Source organism: Balaenoptera physalus, assembly GCF_965194825.1.
Source record: "Balaenoptera physalus genome assembly, chromosome: 17".
NCBI classification, from domain to species: Eukaryota; Metazoa; Chordata; class Mammalia; order Artiodactyla; family Balaenopteridae; genus Balaenoptera; species Balaenoptera physalus.
Genome location: NC_138895.1, coordinates 43,927,772 through 43,947,828, shown reverse-complemented (window position 1 = coordinate 43,947,828; position 20,057 = coordinate 43,927,772). Strand labels below are relative to the sequence as shown.

Below are 20,057 nucleotides of genomic sequence, written 5' to 3'. Positions count from 1 at the left end.
GATTAAGAGAGCAAAATTCCTCAAATTGTCTACACCAAATGGGTGATGTTAAGAGTAACTTGCATGGTGCCTCTTCAGACTTGAGCACAAGTAGACTTGGAAAAAGCCTCCAAGGACCTAACCAGTACAAGAGGAAAAGAGAAGTTACCACCTTCCTCATCCTCAGGAGAACCTTAGTGAGCCCAGGAGGCTTCTGAAATGGAGAGCATGGCATTTGGACAGAGCAGTCTGGATGAATTCATATAAATATGTCCAGGAGGGACTATAGAAGTAGATGAATTAATAGGGCTTGTTTAATATTGCCTACTTGAACATTAGTGAGTTTACCCAAAGCAGCAGTTTTAGTTTTGACATAAATTCTCCAGAACTTTTTTTAAGACTATGTAAAACAAAGTTGGTTGTATACTAAGGCCTCTTCTGATTGGTGGAGTCACTCAAGGCCAAGTGATGAGAGAAAGGGTGGGGTCACAGTGTCCAGGGTAGAAGCTGTGACTAGGACATCTCTATAAATCAGGAGCAATGTTCACAGTGACAAAGATCTTGAGTCAGTACATCTGAGTTCAAATCCTAGCTCTGTAACCTACCAGCTATGTGTCCTTTAGCAAGGTATTTGACTTCTCTGAACCTCATTTTCCTTAACTGTAAGTGGGGTTGGAGATCGTGACCTAACTTTCAGACTTGTGTACATTAGAGATAACATAAGCCAAGCACTTTGCCCAGTGCCTGGCACAGAATAGACACTTGCTAAATAGACATCATCAAAGTAACTGTTTAAAAGTAATTCAGAAAGAGAAAGACAAATACCATATGATATCACTTATATGTGGAATTTAAGATATGACACAAATGAACTTATCTATGAAACAGAAACAGGCTCACAGACATAGAGAACAGACTTGTGATTGCCAAGGGGGATGTGGGGTGGGGGAGGGATGGACTGGGAGTTTGGAGGAAAAAAAGAGAAGGCATAAATAAACAAATAAATGGAAGAAAAACAAAGTAACTGCTTAATGATCAGACTAAACAGTTAAGCAGGAACTGGGGACCATCCCTAAATTCAGCAGATGAACACTTTAAGTGGCAAAACAACTTCTGGGGCAATCAGATGGGCTACATTTGAAAACTGTGCAAGGTTCCTGCTGGGGAGAGTTGCAGGCTCCACAGAATATGAAGATAGGGTTATAAAGAATATGCTGCAGAATATAAAGAATATGCTGCAGGGTTATAAAGTCAGGGCAACTCTCTAGTCAGCTACCAATAGAAATCAGAGTTCCCACCGCAACTCCAGAAGTCATTTCGTGAGAAACATGTCCAAATTGTGTTCACTGTGGTGTCTAATGACTCATTTCAAGCTTTCTCACTGATGTTTGCTGCATTTTAACTTTTTAAATAGAAACTTATATGAGGATTTGAACTTAACTTTCTGTGGCTTCCTTTGTATTTGGTTTGCTATGTTAACGACACCAATTTTAGTTTCCTAGCAGGCTTTGTAATACAACAAGATAGGGTGATCAAGCCTCCTAGGCTTGTGACAGATGAGGCTAATTGCTGTTGGTTTCTGGTCTGGGCTTGGGAGGCAGATGGCAAAAACACTCTCAAGGCAGGTGGAGTAGAGTTGAAAAGCTGTTTAGAAAAGTAATTAATGGAAGATGTTGGGATTTCCTCTTTCTACCGTCGATATATTCTTAAATATATTGGTACCATTTTTAGACAGAGTTCAGAGCTCCCTACAAACACCCCTAATGCATCTTAGTTTTTCACCCCCTTGGGCCACTGCAGTTATGAGCACAAACAGACTAGGGGCTGAGGTATGGAGGGTCTAATCTAAGATTTCCAAATCCATGTTGGTGATAAATATATAGAAGTCAAAGAATAGCATTGGAATTGGGATTCAGATCCTAATTTGCCAGTACCCAAAATCTGTTGTCTTAAACACTCTGACTCAGAGAATAGTAGACTTGTTTATTAGGGAGCTAAATAAATCCGGGGAGAAATAAGTTCTCATTGCCTATGTCAGTCTCATGAAATGTGTCATTGACACTGAGAACCCCTGGGACTGGCTCCCTGGTAATTTTCCCTTCATTCTTTCCCTCATGATCAATAAAAAAAAGGACCAAAGAGTACTGTATTCTAAAGACAGAAGAAAATTAATTTTCAAAGTCCAAGGTTCTTGTTAAATTCCAGAAGGAAGGTCAGCACGTTGGCATTGCTGCACTGGGAGCCACATGATACCCCAGTAATGGAGAGAATGTTCAGTCACTGAGGGGAGGGTACATGTAGAAAGCTCACTGAGTGAGGGGTAATTGAGTTACTGCTGGGGGCAAGGTGCACCTGGCGTCACGCCTAATTCTTTGAACAATATTGGCTGCTAGGCCTGGCTGGTCTGAGCTGAGCTCCAGTAAAGCTAACCACTTCCTCATTAGCTCTGAGAGAGGGTGACCTTCCTCCAGACCAGCTGAGAGAGAGACTGGATCCAAGTCAGCCAGGGGATGCTCTTGCTCCATGACAAGGAAGGTCAGGGGGATGTCTAAGAGGACACGGCTGGGGAAGAGATCTGGGTAGAAAGCGCTCTATGGGATAAAGTGGTTGATGTTATCAGTGAATGGAAATGACACCCGGGCAGGTTTCACAGCTGGGGCAGGATTCCCAGTGAAGTAACTCTCAGAAAAGGTGGAGTGGAGGGACAGCTGGTGAGAATGTTGCTGGGGTGGAAGTGTTGATGTTTTGGCTGTGGCTCTGTGAGCTGATGCATCTGCCTAGTGGACTGAGCTGCCCATCTGATTGTCGTGCCTGGTAGGTAAGTAGAGCTGTGTAGGAGACGCATTCTACAGGAGCTCAGCCCAGGGCAGCTGTGAAGTGCTTTGATTTTTTTTTTTTTAATTCACACCTGGATTCAAGCCTTGGAGAGTCCATTTTTATCTTCTTTGTTCCTCAGTTTCCTTATTTGTAAAGTAATAAATATAATGACCTCACAGTTTTGTCATGAGGATTCAATGAGATACTCTGCTGAGACCAATTAGGAAAGTGCCCGGCAAAGGCAGGCATTAGATCGGTGGGTCTCAACCTGAGCTGTGTCTTTGGTACCAAGGAGAACCTAGAGATGGTTGCTGTTAGGTCATCAAACACCAATCCTATCAGAATCCCTATGATTCCATACAGCCAGGGCTAAGAACCTCAGTCCTGAAAATTTATTATTTGTCTTCAGAAAACTCTTTCAGGGGTTAGAAAAGAGTGGTGGGTTTTGGTTAACTTTTAGTCAAGTCCTGTGTTGTTAACTGTTATTAGTTTTCTTTTGTATTTGTAACTTAGAGACGGTACAGCCACCTCTGTCTTGTAAGTCTGTTTGGATGTAGTCCTGGTTCTAGGCAACCCCCTTTGTTTCTCATGTTTAGGGAGCAGATTTGGGAGGATATGGGAGTAAAAATAGTCCCTCTGGAGCCCTGCCTCTGTGACACACTGGTCAAGCACATCAGGTTTAAATTAGGGGCATGGGGGTGAGAGGGATTCTAAGCAATTTAATTAAAGGTGCTCTGCAGGTCCTCCCCCATGCTTTGTGAGGGAGACCTGGTGCTTCCTGAGCGTTCATTGGTGACCCCCGAGAATCTCTCCCCAGTGGCTCCCCTCCTCCCCTCCTCCTTCCTCTGCACTGTGAGAAGCTCCTGAGCACTGGCAGAGGCAGGGGAACCAAGTGGATCGCAGATGTGAGATTTCAGTTCCTGGATTTTCTCATGTAGCAACTGGAAAATTTCAGGCTTAAGATAACAGAGGTTTTCCAGAAATTCTCCTGGGTTGTTACTGACACTAGGCTTAATATTACCCTGAGGGGAAAGACCAAAGGGAGAAAAAAATGTCTCCTTTTTCTTCCGAGTTGCTAGGTGTGGTCATGTAGAAAGAAAATTGTCTTCCCTTTTGGGTGGGCAGTGAGTTTAAAGGGTTTCTCTAGTGTTGAACTGCCTGACCTGAAACATTAGGAGAGAGACCGAAGGGCCTGTGGTCACACTGTCTTCTCCTTCCTTCTTTGCTCAGGGCAAAGATAATCTTCAAGTACTGAAATATTCTTATTCACATTTTTAAAAGTAAAACATAAAAGAGGAGATCAAATAATAAGTAAAATAAGTAAAACAAGTATATTTAAGTGAAAATAAAATGATTAAAAGCCCTCAAAACATCTATGATAATAGAACACAATGAATTTGTTCTGAAATGCCTGGTCTGAGGTAACTGCAAATGTTTAGCCTGTGTCTTGTATTTCATATCAGGGTGGGTTTGGCTGCAGGACTTACCTCTTCCTTTTTTTGTTAACAGCTTTATTGAGATAAAATTAATGTACATAAAATGCACCCATTTAAAGTATAGAATTCAATAGTTTTTAGTATATTTACAGAATTGTGCAACCATCATCACAATGAATTTTAGAACATTTTCATCAGCACAGAAAGAAACCCCATATCCTTTAACTATAACCCTCCACCCCATCCCCCTACTCCCTGACCTCAGGCAACCATTAATCTACTTTCTAGCTCTATGAACTTGCCTGTTCCAGACGTTTCACATGAATAGAATCATACAGTACTTGGCCTTTTTTTGTCTGGCTACTTTTACTTCATCCATGTTGTAGCATATGCCAGTGTTTCATTCCTTTTTATGGCTGAAAAATATCCTATTATGTGGATATACCACATTTTGTTTATCCATTTGTCAGATGAATGGACATTTGGTTGTTTTTACTTTTGGTTATTATGAATAATGCTGCCAGGAACATTCATGTACAAGTTTTTGTTTGAACATATGTTTTCATTTTTCTTAGATACATACCTAAGAATGAAATTGCTAGGTCCAATGGTTTAAGTTTTTTTTTTTTTTCTTTTTTTTTTTTTTACAAGAGATAAATAGACTGACACCAAGCATTGTACATGGATGACCACAACAAAAGCAACAATGATTGCAATTCCAATGGTTTAAGTTTTTGAGGAAACTTCCAGATTTTTTCCCCAAAGCGTCTGTATCATTTTACATTCCCACCAGAAGTGTATGAGGATTCTGATTTCTCTACATCCTCTCCAATACTTGTTATTATGTGTGTCCTTTTTATTATAGCTATCTTAATGGGTATAAAGTAGTATCTTATTGTGGTTTTGATTTACATTTTGCTTATGCCTAATCATGTTGACCATCTTTTCATATATTTGTTAGCTATTTGTATACCTTCTTTAATAATGTCTATTCTTACCCTTTGTCTATTTTTTATTAGATTTTTATGTATTTATTTTTGAATTGTAAGAGTTTTTTTTATGTCTTCTAGCTACAATTCCCTTCTCAGATATGTGATTTGCAATATTTTCTCCCATCCTGTGGGTTGTCTTTTCACTTTTTCAATAGTATTCTTTGAAGCACAAATTCTTAATTTTGATGAAGTCCAATTTGTTTATTCTATTGTTTGTGCATTTGCTGTTATATCTAAGAAACCATTGCCAAATCCAAGGACATACAGATTTACCATTGTTTTCTTCTAAGGGTTTTACAGAGTTCTTACACTTAAGTCTTTAATCCATTCTGAGTTAATTTTTCTGGATGGTGTGAGGTAGGAGTTTGACTTCATTCCTTTGCATGTGGATATGCAGTCGTTTCAACACCATTTGTTGAAAAGACTATTTTTTTTCCCAAGAAATACTTCTTAAAGATAACATTTTCAGAGGCAATCCCAATGTTTTGTTGTCTAGTGAGAGACTCATAAGCAGAGAAGGGAAACCAATGTTTATTGAGGCCCCAATATCCAAGTCACAGAGTCCTCCTAGACAAGGTTGGTGATTTCCAGGCATATCCATTGCCAGTCTCCTATTTGTACCCATGACAGGAATTACTAATCAATCACAGCACACATGCTACCAGGGCTAGCATGAAGTGGTGGTGTCCCAGAAGGATCAATTTGGGAGGAATTAAAACCGTGCGGTTAATTTTGGATATGTTGAGTTTCGTTGTGTGTTTGGGAAGTGTAGATGGTGCTCTGGCAAAAATTGGTTGGACTAAAAAGACTGAAGCCCGGACCAAGAGAGAGATCTGGGCTGGAGAGAGAGACTTGAGACTTTGGTGTACAGATGGGAACAGAGCCAACCTCCTAGAATGAGTGATGAGGCCAGATAACTTGGGATTGACCCCAGGAGTCTAGTGAGGCTACAGATAGGACTAGCAGGGACTGGCTCAAGAGGTAGAAGAAAAACCAGGACAGAGTACTGGCAAAAAAACAAGGGTAAAGGGCAATTCAGGGAGAACTGTGGATAGTGTCAGATGTTGTAAGAGGTCTGGTAAGGTGCAGCCCGGAGAGCATCTCTGATTATCATGAGGGGGTGTTATCACCTTGGCGAGGGCAGTTTCAATGGGGTACAGAAAGTGGAAACAAGATGCAATGGTCTGAAGTCACACAGGTGGTAAAGGGCAGAGCTGGGACCAGAACCCCAGCTGTAATTCCCGTCCTCCTGCCGCCTAACCCCAGCTGCCTCTCTAGGCACTTTTCCCTCCTTCCCCTCATCACATGATTCTCCCCTTAGGGGCCCTTTTGTATAGCTAGCGTGCAGTTTCACACGTGAGACTCCAGATCATTCAGTCGACAGCAGATTCCAGGAAGCTGGGGCCCTGAGCATGATCAAGTGCAGGAGAAATAGAGGCCCAGGGATGTTCCAAGACATCAGATAAGGAGGGACCATGTGACGAGGTCCTCATCCAATACCAGTGAAATGAAGTTAGAAGTACTGAAACCATGAACTGCCCCTGGGGTGCTCAGGGCAGAGAAGCGGAAGAGAGGGGAGGGCTGCTGGGTTCCCTCATCCTCCTGCCCCAGCCACACACCTATCTGCACCTGCTCCCGTGTTTATCTCCTCTCCCAGTTCTGTGACAGAGGTGTCACACATCCTAGCATCAGCTAGTCTCTCTGCTGTCACTGAGATATTCACTCATTCATACATTCATGCACTCACCCAGGCTCAGCGCGCCCCACGTGGCTCAGGAACTCCCTGCCAGGGTCCTGCCACTACCTCTCTGACTCCCACTCTCCTCAGCCTCCCGGGCATCCTAATCACCTGGCTCTCAGCAGATGACCTTGCCTCCCAGCTCACAGAGAGGACACAAGACTCTCAGGTCCCACTGTGTCATGGTCAGTTCTACGTGTCAACTTGGTCATGGTGCCCAGATGTTTGGTAGAATACCAGTCTAGATGTTGCTATGAAAGTTTTTTTTAGGTGTGATTAACATTTAAATCAGTAGACTTTGGGTAAAGCAGATTACTCTCCATAACGTGGGTGTGCCTCATCCAAACACTTGGAGGAGTTAAGAGAGAAAGACTGAGGTCCTCAAAAAGAAGAAATCCTGCCCTCAGACCTGCCTTTAGACTCAAGCTGCAACATCAGCCTTCCCTGGTTACCAGCCTGTTGGTCCGTCCTGCAGCCCCGCAATCACATAAACCAGTTCCTTAAAAAAAAATCTGTCTCCATACAAATGCACCTGTACACACACACACATATACACCCTATAGGTTCTGTTTGTCTGAAGAACCCTAATGGCACTCCCCAGCAATCCCTTTAGCAAACTCCTACCCATCTATGCTCAAATGTGACCAGGGTGAGGCCTTGCCCTGACTCCCCCGGGCTCTGTATCTTAGACCCTGAGCACCTTCCATTATGAACATGACTGTGTGGTGCTGGAACTGAGCCCATCTGTGGGTTCTTTAGCACCACTTCCTTTCTCCCCCCAATATTTTAATTAATTATTAATTAATTATTTTTTTCTGTGTAGGTGCTACTAGGGATTTTTTTTTCAGCTTTATTGATGTATGATTGAAAAATAAAATTGTAAGATATTTAAAATGTAAAAAAAAAAAAAAAAAAAAAAAAAGATGCAATGGTCTGGGCAGTGAACTGGATATGAGGAATGACCCATGCTGGTGAAATCTGATAAGAGAGACAGAGATAGGTCTCAGAAAACCAACAAGATTATTGTAATTTCTTGGAATTAAGAAAAAAACTGAGGTCAAATAAAACATTCAGTAGACTGTGAAAAAAAAATGTCTGAGGCAAGATGAGCATCTTTGTGTCTGCCAGATTCAGTCTGCATGTACAACATCAAGCCAACTGCAGTGTTGTATGAGACAGATCCTGCAGAAATGGATCCTAAATGATGGGGGGAAATTAATATCAAGCACAGGCCTTGCTAAAGAATATTTACTGGTGGATAAAGCACAGAATCCTTAAGCTGTGTTTCTCAGCGTAGGGTCCATGTGATTACCCACATAAGGAATCCAGAGGGCTTTAAAAATGTTGATCCCTGGGATGCACCCCAGACCTACTGAACCAGGATCTCATGATATAAGGCCCAGTTTTAATAAACTCTCCAGATTTAGAAAGCTCTAGGCGGCATTTGTCCAATGTATGGCTGATGTGGATATTTACTAACCATTCCAGTCATAAGATTCTCTAGCAGTTTCCTGACATGGGTAACTAGCGCCAGATTAAGGACCTTGCCTAATTGCCTGGAGCAACCATCTATAGATGGAGTAAAAATATTCCTGAAATAAACAACTGCAAACCGGATCTACTTCTGCCAAAATAGATAGCAGGGGAAAAAACCTCTTTATTAGCCTCAAACTGTATTTTTTGAATATTTTTAGGTTGAACACAGGTGACTCTTAGCTAAGATTTTGCAACTGCATTATGTATGGTTTGGTGTTTCTTAGCATTAGTGATTTATTTTCTTATCTAGGTCTTAAATCATTTAATAATTCCTTAAAGTGTCCTGGTGTGGAAAATTGCCCAAAACAACAACATCAAAAGAATCCCAAACTCAAACAAACCCACAGACAAGTATAAGAGCTGTAAAAGTAGGGGGTGTATTGCTTATATTTAAATGGACACTGTCCTGGCCAGTGAAAGGAATTAGGGAAAATTCTGCTTCAGCCTCAAACATTCACTAGCAGAAAATTAGTTTCACCTCATCCCACTAAATAAATATGGAACAAAAGATGTAAAATATTGGTTTGAGGGGGTACAAAATCATTCACTTGTCTGGGTTCCCATCAGCCTTGGTTGAGCCTGCCTGCAATCCTATTTGGAATTATGGAATTAAACAACTGAAAGGAGTTCAATTCTAAAAAGTATTTACTGAGTGCTAATGGAAGACAAAGTTTCTGCCATCATTAAGTTAACCTTAAGAGACAGATATCGAGTAATTTAAAAATATTATTGTTACGTATGTATGTATTATACAACTTCTGTCAGGTGAGGCTGTATGTTGATAGGCCCATGATAAAATGTTCTCAAGACACATGATATGTAATGCAAATAAAGTCCATGTTAAAGTGCAAGTGCATGAAAAATGGAAAAATTTAACATTTGTAGACTTCGTTTACCACGAGTTTTAAATAATAGGAATATTAAAAATGTAACATACTTTGAATTTTAAGAGTCATTCCAAATTTCATAAAGTTTTTATCTGGGAGGCTATCCAAACTTTACTCATTGCTGACTAGCACTGTCCAAAAATTAAATATTACTTACATATTTTCTAGGGCTAATGTTTGAGGAATGGCTAAAACATTATTATAGACAGAAGTGCTAATATGTTTTAATACCATGAAGTATTTGCCCAAATCTTTCCAATTGTTCACTTGTTTCCATCATATACATAATTTATGTCTACTTCACTCTGATACAGGGAATTAGTAATCTTCATCAATTAGATTTTCCTTATTATTCCTATTATTACTGAGCCAGTATTAAACTACTGAACTAGAAATGCCTCATTTTTGTGTGAAAATGGGTTCCTAAAATGCAATGGTGTTCACTCTGAAACACAGGGCAAAACATGCATGCTCTTAATCTTTGGATTTAATCTAGAATTATAAAATCCAGATAATTTTATAAATTATAAATGTATAATTTAATACACAAACGATGAAACACACAGCTCTGAGAACCATGCTAACCTGTTATTGTGGAGAGCACAGGAAAAGCCTTTATAATTCAGAGATGCAATCACCTGTTAATTTCTCTGATGGCTTTTTTAGAGTTTAATCAATCTGATTCTCTGACTTGGAAGCTACAGCCTAGAGGTAGCATAAAATATATAGGAAAGCCCAGTTCAGGAACTTGGCCATCTCCCTTCAGTAACGGCCTCACACAGAGGGATTTCTTCCTGTAGATTTTTTATTACTTGGAGTCAGAAGGAAAATAATCTGGCAAATTCAACACTTGTGGTGAATAGGTTGGGCTTTGACTCAGACAGACGAGGGCTGGAGTCCTGATTCTGTAATCACAGGCTGCGTGACTTGGGCAAGAGGTAAAACCCCTCTGTGCCTTTGTTTTCTGTTTAGAAGATGGAATCCACTTCAGGCCATGTTGTAAAGACTAAACAAGAAAACATCTTTTTTAACATATACTATGAACATAGCTGTATAATATTGCTAAGAAACAATGGTTAAAAGTGATACATATATATATATACATTCTTTTACAGAAAACTTTATAGATTTAAATGTACTTTTTGCATACCTTATTAGAAAGTACCAAATATTTCCAAAGAAGAAGCAAACTCCTTTCAGAGCAATGCCATGAGATTCTTGTCATTGATTCGGGAGGTGAAACATACAAGAGGAAGCTATTTGATTTTGTGGAACAAGGTCATTTCAGTCAGCTCAGGGGAGGGCACAGGTGTTAAGAAAGTGAGAGCTGCTTAGCCTCACTGACCTCATTTCCCTAAATGTGGTTATCTTGGCTGTGAGACAGAGGAAGAAGGATCGTTCCTGGGCCTTCTGGTGCACTGAGTATGCTAACCACTGGCATGCAACTAGGTGGTTTCACTTCACGGTCCCCAAGATAAACGAAGCTTAGGGCTTCCCTGGTGGCGCAGTGTTTGAGAATTTGCCTGCTAATGCAGGGGACACGGGTTCGCGCCCTGGTCTGGGAAGATCCCACATGCCGCGGAGCAACTAGGCCCGTGAGCCACAATTACTGAGCCTGCGCGTCTGGAGCCTGTGCTCCGCAACAAGAGAGGCCGGGATAATGAGAGGCCCGCGCACCGCGATGAAGAGTGGTCCCCACTTGCCCCAACTAGAGAAAGCCCTCACACAGAAACGAAGACCCAACACAGCCATAAATAAATAAATAAATAAATAATTAACAAAAGTGATTGTTTAAAAAAAAAAAAAAACGAAGCTTAGAGCAATCACTAAGTCTTCTGAAGGGGATCTGGGAAGCAAGAAGCCCATCTAAATAGTGGGCTGTGCTCTTGTGCTTTCATTGTGCTAGATGCACACCTAGAGGCAGATGGAAAACACAACACAACTCAGGAGAAGCCCAGAAATGAATATCAGAATGGATATCAAATTTGACACAAAGGTGACCTTGATTCTCATCTTTAGTGTAGATTCCAAGAGTGACTGAGGGGTGGGAATCAGGAATCTGTCTAAGAGAGCCCTTGACTTAAGAAATCTGGGGCCATGTTGTTTAATCGGAAACCTCATTCTGAGTGAAAAAAAGTAGTAACTTGCTCTCAGGCAAATCCATTCTCAGAGTGGTGAGAAAAAGGACTTGGTTTGTGTTTTGGGGGAAGGCTACTGCTGGTTGTTTCATGCAGACTTTGAAGAGGACCCTTGGGTTTCAGAAACAGGTGCAGCCCGTTTGCATCATTGGCTGTACCTTCTGAGTCATTTCCCATGTCTCTCGTGGCTGGTTATCAATGAACTGAGTCACTGCTCAGACATGGCACCCTGTGCTTGTCTGTGTTTAAGACGGAATCTACACAAATATATGTCAGCTGAGTCTTCTGTGCTAAGTGGTGGGGGAGCAAAATATGGATGAAACTCTTGGATGTCATGGACCTCGCACTCTACAGATAGTTGAATACACAGAGAGTTTTTCCACTTTAACTTGTTCTTGTCTTCTAATTTATTAAACCTACATTCCAAAATTCAGAAACCTGTTTTGAGATGTATTAGATGTGAATTAACTTCTTTTGGTACAAACGCATTTCTTTCCTGGAGTACAATACCTTTTATGACATCTGATGGTTCCTGAAAATCAATAAAGCCAGTCGATGGTTAATGTTTGACTGAAGGTGAAGGGAGAGGCTGGGGAAGCAGAGCAGAGCAGAGGGAGTGTCCTCTGGGGAAGACACTCAAGTCCCAGCAAGAGTCTCAACAGTTGAATGGAAGAAAAATAACTTTTAACGACCATTTTGTTACTTACAGAAAGGTAAGCGTTGACATGTCTTAACTATGTCGATAGTATATTTCTTTAAGAATGACAGAATAGATGGTGGCGGGATTACTTAAGTTGCTGGACAAATTTATTCCTTGAGGGGTGCTATGTGTCATTTGCTGGGAAGGAAAGTTTATTTCTAGTGTGATAAGTTTTGCTTACCAAGCATAACTTCTTTCGTGGTTTCTTTTTATTAGTCTATAACTTTTATAAATTCATTTGATGAAGTGGTTTGGCTTGAATCTCGCTTGGTAGTGGCATTAAAGAAAAGAGTAAGCTTTTGGTTGTTTAAATGTGGATTACACCCATTCTTTGTAATTAAAATATAAAAAAAGTTCCTAGCCCTGAGATGCCCTGGGGCTCTTACACTCTACAAATCAGGGCTGGAATCTCATTTTTACGAAGTGTCATCTCTCAGATGTGGTCTTCAAAAACTGAGCATTCTCTTTACTTCTCAGAGAGTGAGATTCAATTTAGGATTCTTAGGACTGACTGCCCAGGACACAGCAGGGAAGGGGAAAGCCATAGGAGGAAAAAAGCCCTTTCTTAAAAGAAGTGGAATAAGATTTGAAAACAGATCTGCCTTCCCAATTGGGAAAGCAAGGCTGGTGTGTATGTTGGTCAGATTCTGGTCATTCTTTCGGCCACATCGGCAGACGTAACATCAACTAATGTGTGATTATTTTGAGATGTCTAAACATGTACAGCTTATTGGTGTCTTCAAAGGTCCAGCCCCTGCCTCTGTCTCAGTTTTTTCTTCATTGTGAGTGAGTGACTTTCTGGGAACAGATGCCCTCTGTGATGGGGGATGCCAAACAGGAGATTGGAAGAGCAATGTATTCTCTAATATTTTCTTGTCTTTATTTTTCTTCAAAAACTTAGATAGCAAGAGAGGAATAATTTGAAAGAAGAAGAAAGCATATGTTTAGATGACATGGAAAATGGATGGCATTCAGCTCTTACCAGGAAACAAATGAGTCTTACTGAGTGAGGGTTTATCATGGACTATAGTGTGAGTGAGGGTTTATCATGGGCTATAGTGTGAGTGAGGGTTTATCATGGACTATAGTGTGAGTGAGGGTTTATCATGGACTGTTAGGTATATAGTTTATGAGTCTTCAGGGTTGGGCAGATGGATTAGGCCAGTTTCATCATTTACCAGCCAGCAGGCACTGAACAGATTGCTTAAGCTCACTGCACCTTAATTTTCTCATCTACAAAATGGAGATATTTGCCTAACCAAGTGGTTGTGAGAGTAAATTAGATCAGCGTGTAAAGAACTCAGTACCTTGTCTGACACTCAACAGACGTTCAATGAATATTAACTCTTCTTTCCATGAGAAAGTTCAAGCAGGTGATGCAGGTCAAACTGAGAAGTTGCTGTTTCATTCTCTAGGGGAAAAAATGAGTAGTGCTGCAATAACTACATCGTCCATTGTGCAAGGGAGAAACCAATTCTATGCCAAAGAAGTGGGGTCAAATAATATGAGAGGATGAGAAAACACTTGAGTTTTGCTTTTTTTTTTTAATGAGGCATTTTATTTTATTTTTTTTTTGAGGTTTTTTTTTTTTTTTTTAACAACTTTATTGGAGTATAATTGCTTTATAATGGTGTGTTAGTTTCTGCTTTATAACAAAGTGAATCAGTTATACATATGTCCCCATATCTCTTCCCTCTTGCGTCTCTGTCCCTCCCACCTTCCCTATCCCACCCCTCTAGGTGGTCACAAAGCACCGAGCTGATCTCCCTGTGCTATGCGGCTGCTTCCCACTAGCTATCTGTTATACGTTTGGTAGTGTATATAACTCCATGCCACTCTCTCACTTTGTCCCAGCTTCCCCTTCCCCTTCCCCGTATCCTCAAGTCCATTCTCTAGTAGGTCTGTGTCTTTATTCCCATCTTGCCCCTAGGTTCTTCATGACCACTTTTTTTTTTTTTTTTCTTAGATTCCATATATATGTGTTAGCATACGGTATTTGTTTTTCTCTTTCTGACTTGCTTCACCCTGTATGACAGACTCCAGGTCCATCCACCTCACTACAAATAACTCAATTTCGTTTCTTTTTATGGTTGAGTAATATTCCATTGTATATATGTGCCACATCTTCTTTATCCATTCATCTGTAGATGGACACTTAGGTTGCTTCCATGTCCTGGCTATTGTAAATAGAGCTGCAATGAACATTATGGTACATGACTCTTTTTGAATTATGGTTTTCTCAGGGTATATGCCCAGTAGTGGGATTGCTGGGTCATATGGTAGTTCTATTTTTAGTTTTTAAAGGAACTTCCATACTGTTCTCCATAGTGGCTGTATCAATTTACATTCCCACCAACAGTGCAAGAGGGTTCCCTTTTCTCCACACCCTCTCCAGTATTGGACCTGCCCACCAGAAAGACAAGATCCAACCTCATCCACCAGAACACAAGCACTAGTCCCCTCCACCAGGAAGCCTACACAACCCACTGAAGCAACCTTAGCCACTGGGGGCAGACACCAAAAACAACGGGAACTACGAAAACTGCAGCCTGCAAAAAGGAGACCCCAAACACAGTAAGTGAAGCAAAATGAGAAGACAGAGAAACACACAGCAGATGAAGGAGCAAGGTAAAAACCCACCAGACCTAACAAATGAAGAGGAAATAGGCAGTCTACCTGAAAAAGAATTCAGAATACTGATAGTAAAGATGATCCAAAATCTTGGAAATAGAATGGAGAAAATACAAGAAACGTTTAACAAGGACCTAGAAGAACTAAAGAGCAAACAAATGATGATGAACAACACAATAAATGAAATTAAAAATTCTCTAGAAGGGATCAATAGCAGAATAACTGAGGCAGAAGAACAGATAAGTGACCTGGAAGACAAAATAGTGGAAATAACTACTGCAGAGCAGAATAAAGAAAAAAGAATGAAAAGAACTGAGGACAGTCTCAGAGACCTGCGGGACAGCATTAATGAGGCATTTTAAAGCCCCTCTGATGTTTCACTATAAGCCTTCTGGTGAGGTGTGGGCGTGGCATCCTTTGAAACTTGCTAAGATGTCCCCTGGGAAAAGTCATTGTCATTCAAGGTGAAGATTGCATTTCTGGTACCTCCTCCTTTCTTTTATGAAAAGCAAAATATATCCTGGCAGCAACTCGACTTCCTATTCCTTTGTCAAAGGAACTCTCTGGAGAGTGTGCTCTCACTTTTCTTCCAGGTCAAGAGAGATGAGTCTGAGAAGGAAAGCTGAACACCACTGTGTCCCTTTCTCCAAAGGCTGACAAATAAATGCTTTTATGGCTGTTAGTTTACACAGATAGAAATATACATATTTATTTGTTGGCATAAAATTGTATTCCTTCAGAAACCTCTGGTGTTGAATTTAAAAGGGGCTAGTTGTTCTGTGGTCTCCCCAATGATTAAACAAGGAAAGAGTACTGAATTTTGTTAGGGGAATATCTATCTATCTATTTGTTACTTGTGAGAACAAACATGAGTGTTTATTGAGGTATAAGAAATATTAACTTAATAAAAGCAGACATTCACCTAGTGGTGGAGGTTTTAACCATACTCAAGATGATTTTTTCACTTATGCATATATAACAGATGAAGATATCCTTGCTTATTGTGTATGTGACACAAAGAAAACTTAATATCTCTTAAAATATTCTGTAAGACTGACACTGAGTTCTCTCATCCATGATATTCTGAATCAATGATTTCTTACCGTATGTTAATTATTTTAAAACTTTAGGACTTGTGTTGCTGAGTAAGAGATAAAGAGAAATCAGAAAGGTAGATTTATGCCCTTAAAGAATATTTAAACTAAGGATGAGCACATCTTCCTCACACAGAGGGTCTGTGCTTGGTCTCTGCAGTCAGACTGACACCCTTTTCTCAACCTCTCTGAGCTGTTTCCTGCCCTGTGGGATGGCAACAGGACCTGCCTATAGGATTGTTGTGAAACTTAAATGAAATAAGTCTTCCAAAGTACTTAGCTTAGTAAATGTTCATTAAATGCTAGTTTTTTAAACTTTCAGTTATTAAAAAAAACTAGCCAATGAGTGAGATTTCATAGTGGTATGGCATCCTTTATGAAGACAGAACTAAATTTATTTCTGCCTTACTCTTTTGCCCATCCCAGTTGTCAATTATGATTTAATTACAGAAATCAGAAAGTTAGCCTACTACACTCGAGCATGACTGCATTTTTGTCATTGCCTCAAGGTCACCTCATAAATGAGCTAGTATTATAGCAAGTCTTTTGTTTTGTTTTGTTTTAAATCTCAGTGTTTAAACCATATGGGATGGGATCTAATTGAGATTTACCTCGTACTGAATTTCTAAGGCCAGAATGTGCAGTTTTATTATCTTGACAAAATACTCATCTGTGCACTTTATAATACACAAAGAAATGTTGTATAATGCATGAAGCAACACTTTGTCAAAAATAATTAAGCCACTTTTTTGAGAAATAGTGATTTCTACCCTCCTTTTTAGGCCAGAAAAGACCCTTGTGATGTTGTTCTGCTAGATATGGAAGAAAGAAAGTCCTCCCTTTGTCTCCCTTGTAGAGTTTCTGGGGTGGAAACCTGTGCACCTCAGAGAACTCACCACTGACATCCTTACTGCCAACCTGCTTCAGACGTCAGAGAAGCACCATGGGGGGGGTGGGTCGCCATCTGTGTCCCCATGTGCGGGGCCTCCCTTCCCTCTGACCTCCTCACCCCTGCTGCCCCTTCCCTTGCTCAGGCTGGGGGAGTGCCGGGTGGGACAATAGCTGGCTGGGAGTAAGAGTGAGCACACTTCCTAAAATATTCCTTAGAACTCATTATTATTTTCTTTAATAATTATGCTTGTAATTTGTATTTAAGTCAATCATAGAAATTTAAAATATTTTAAGAGGAGCCATCTATCCTCTCATAAGACTATTTACCTGATCATGAACCTATTGATTAAGTAAGAAATCACCCTCAATTTTGCATATGTGTAAATCCAGATTTTCATATGCTGAAAGATTGGCATACTTATTGCAAAGTTTAGTGAGAGAACAAAGTGCTTACATTTATGTGTATGTTGGGTGCTGAGGGGGCAATCCACCCTTTGTTTTCCTTCCTTGGTCCTTCCTTCCTCCCTCCTAATCAGTCTGAAGTGCCAGGCAGCAGCCCAGATTTTATGCCTGCCTGTTTGTTTCTAGCTTATTAATGGTCACTTTCATTGGGTCCTTAATTTGCCAAGAGTGCAAATTGGTCAGATCCTCCTGTGATTTTCTCTAAACCTTAAGTGATGTAATTGGTGCCAGAGATTTGTGAGTGAGAACACAAAGATGGGCATGATTGATCTGAACAATACTTGATGAACAATGGTGTGAGCAAGCTTTTTATCTGATCTTTATTCATATCTGGCCTTGCTGTATAATTTATGCTGCTCTTAGCAATATACTATGCAGAGGTAAACTAAATGGCACACAGGATATTTGGTGCTGTTTGGTTCTGGTGATGTTATGAATTCTAGTCACATTCTTTCCTGTCCACATCACTTATAATATTTGAAAACAAATTTTGCAGTCCTCTCCTTCTGTACCTTCTTTGTTCTTTGGAAATGTGTGGTTTAGCCTTAGAGCATGGTGAAGCGTTTTAATTCAAAGCCCTTAACTTTTTTTTTTTAACAAAAAGGATGAGCCATGACTGACTCGATTTAAGGTTTACCTATCACTTAGCTTTTGTAAGAGAGGGGAAAAAATCAGTGCTTATGTATTGATTTACTTGTAGATTTTGAGAACTGAGACCTAGAAATTTCCTGTCCTTACTCAGATAAATGGGGAAATGACAGGAGTGTCTAAAAATGTCTCTTGGAGTCTCTGGAGCCCAGCAGGAGATTCGATCAAGCTTGGAGTGGACCCCCTGGGATGCCGTGGGCACTGCATGTATAATAACTGGATAAAACCCCATCTGAGGCCACCCTATCCTGGGACAGCAGTGCCTTTGTCAGTCAAAACTAGAGTTCCTTGATATGTTAGTTTGCTAGGGCTGCTGTAACAAAGTACCACAGACGGAGTGGCTTAAGCAATAGAAATTTATTGTGTCACAGTTCTGGAGGCTCCAAGTCCAAAATGAAGGTGTCTGCAGGGCTGGTTCCTTCTGAGGGCCATAAGGATTGGTTTGAGGGCTTTCTCCTTGGCTCTCAGACGGCTGTCTTCCCCATGTGTCTTCATGTTGTCTTTCCTCTATGTGTGTCTCCACATCCAAGTTTTCCCTTTTGATGAGGACACCAGTCATATTGGATTAGGGCCCACCCTAATGACTTAGTTCTAACTTCATTACCTCTGTAAAGACCCTGTCTCCAAATAAGATCACATTCTGAGGTACTTGGGGGTTAGGCTCCAACATGAATTTTGAGGCAGGGGACACCATTCAACCCATAACACTTGGCTTGGTTAAAAAATAAGAGACTGCTGAGGTGAAGGTCAGAAGGAAATGAGAAGGAGAGAGGGTACAAATCAGAAATAGATGTGCTGTAGGAGCCAAACTCCTAGGCTGATGGCCCTCTGAGAAGGCAGACTCATGTCAGCATCTGAAGAAGAAGAGCAGCTATGTAGTGACAAAAAACCTTTTTGAATTTTTGGAAAGATGTATAATAGATTCAGTACTGCTAGATATCTTATTTATCAGGATGCTTGTGCTTTCATAGAGAGAATAATATATGAATAAGAGTATAGGTGTGAAATTAGCCAGGCAGTGTGATCTTGTACAAGTCTGGTAACTTTTTTGACCCTCACCTCTTGATTTTTGATCTTTGAGAGAGAAATTTTAACAGTACCTGCTTCATAGGGTTCTTATGAAAAATCAATAAGATAATTCATATAAATCTCTCAGCATGTGCTGAGACAAAGGGCTTCTAGTAGATGTTAGCTGCCTTTGTGATGTTATCCTGGCTGGACACAGATTCAGGATATGGAGGGTTTCAGTGTTGTCTGGGCTACGGTGAATTAAATGAAGCCTTCAGCCTTAATCTGCAAGTCCAGCAGCCCTGATTCTGCATGTGTAAATGGTCCAAGATTAAAGCAAGTGGTGGTGGCTTTTCAAAACCCCCCTAAACCTTTGACCTCTGTTGCTAAGGATGTACTTGCCGTCTCAGATAGTTGCCATAGAAACTGTCTGAATTTAGTCTTTGTACCTGAGGAAACCCTGACAAATAGCAAAAATTCCCAGCAGATGGTTGTATCAACTATTTCAGGTAGTTCAGACGGAATGTCACTGAATTATCTGGAAATCTACTCCAATCCTTTGCCAAGTAGGGTTTGTGAAATAATCTAACAAGTGTGTATGGCTTGGTGATTTTAGGCAATTTCAGTTATAAACCATGGTTTCCCTCCAGCATCATTATGATCCAGGATGTGGTATTCATTAGTGAAATTATGTCTGTAAGAAGAGGAAATACAGGCAAGACTTGTTTGAGAGGCTGAAGTCCTCTTCTGGAATAATCCTAGTAGTGGTGTAGTTTGCCTTGGATCATTCAGACGAAGCCTTTGCCTGGCCACTTCATTTGGCTGTGAGGGTGTTGTTGTGAAGGGTGCTTTTTGAGTATCCTTATGGCCAGGGCCATTGAAAGCTGGGAATTGTGATAGGAGCTGTCCTGTGGGACAATATTTAATTTCTGACTAAGCAAACTTGGGTGGCAGCAGGAATTTTTATTTGACAAACACTGTTCAAAATATTAACTTATTGAGTCCCATAACTCTCAAAAGTAGATACTTTATTATCCTTGCTTTACAGATGAGTAGACATGAGTCAGTGAAGGAGCCAGGATCCAAACCAGCCAATCTAA

The 20,057-nt window shown here is 40.5% G+C and overlaps 1 protein-coding gene across 5 annotated transcripts in view; it reads left to right on the top strand.

Annotated features, from left to right (window-relative positions):
• Positions 1–1,207: 1,207 nt before the first annotated feature.
• Positions 1,208–20,057, top strand: part of CDH17 (cadherin 17) — a gene marked incomplete at its 5' end in the record, with an annotated part of 100,093 nt that continues 81,243 nt past the window's right edge. For 3 of the 5 annotated variants that reach the window (XM_082433420.1, XM_082433421.1, XM_082433417.1), the window contains one exon: positions 1,208–2,797. Of the gene's footprint in view, positions 2,798–7,884; positions 12,237–20,057 lie in introns of those variants that run through there. The other 2 variants (XM_082433419.1, XM_082433418.1) reach the window with 2 other exon arrangements.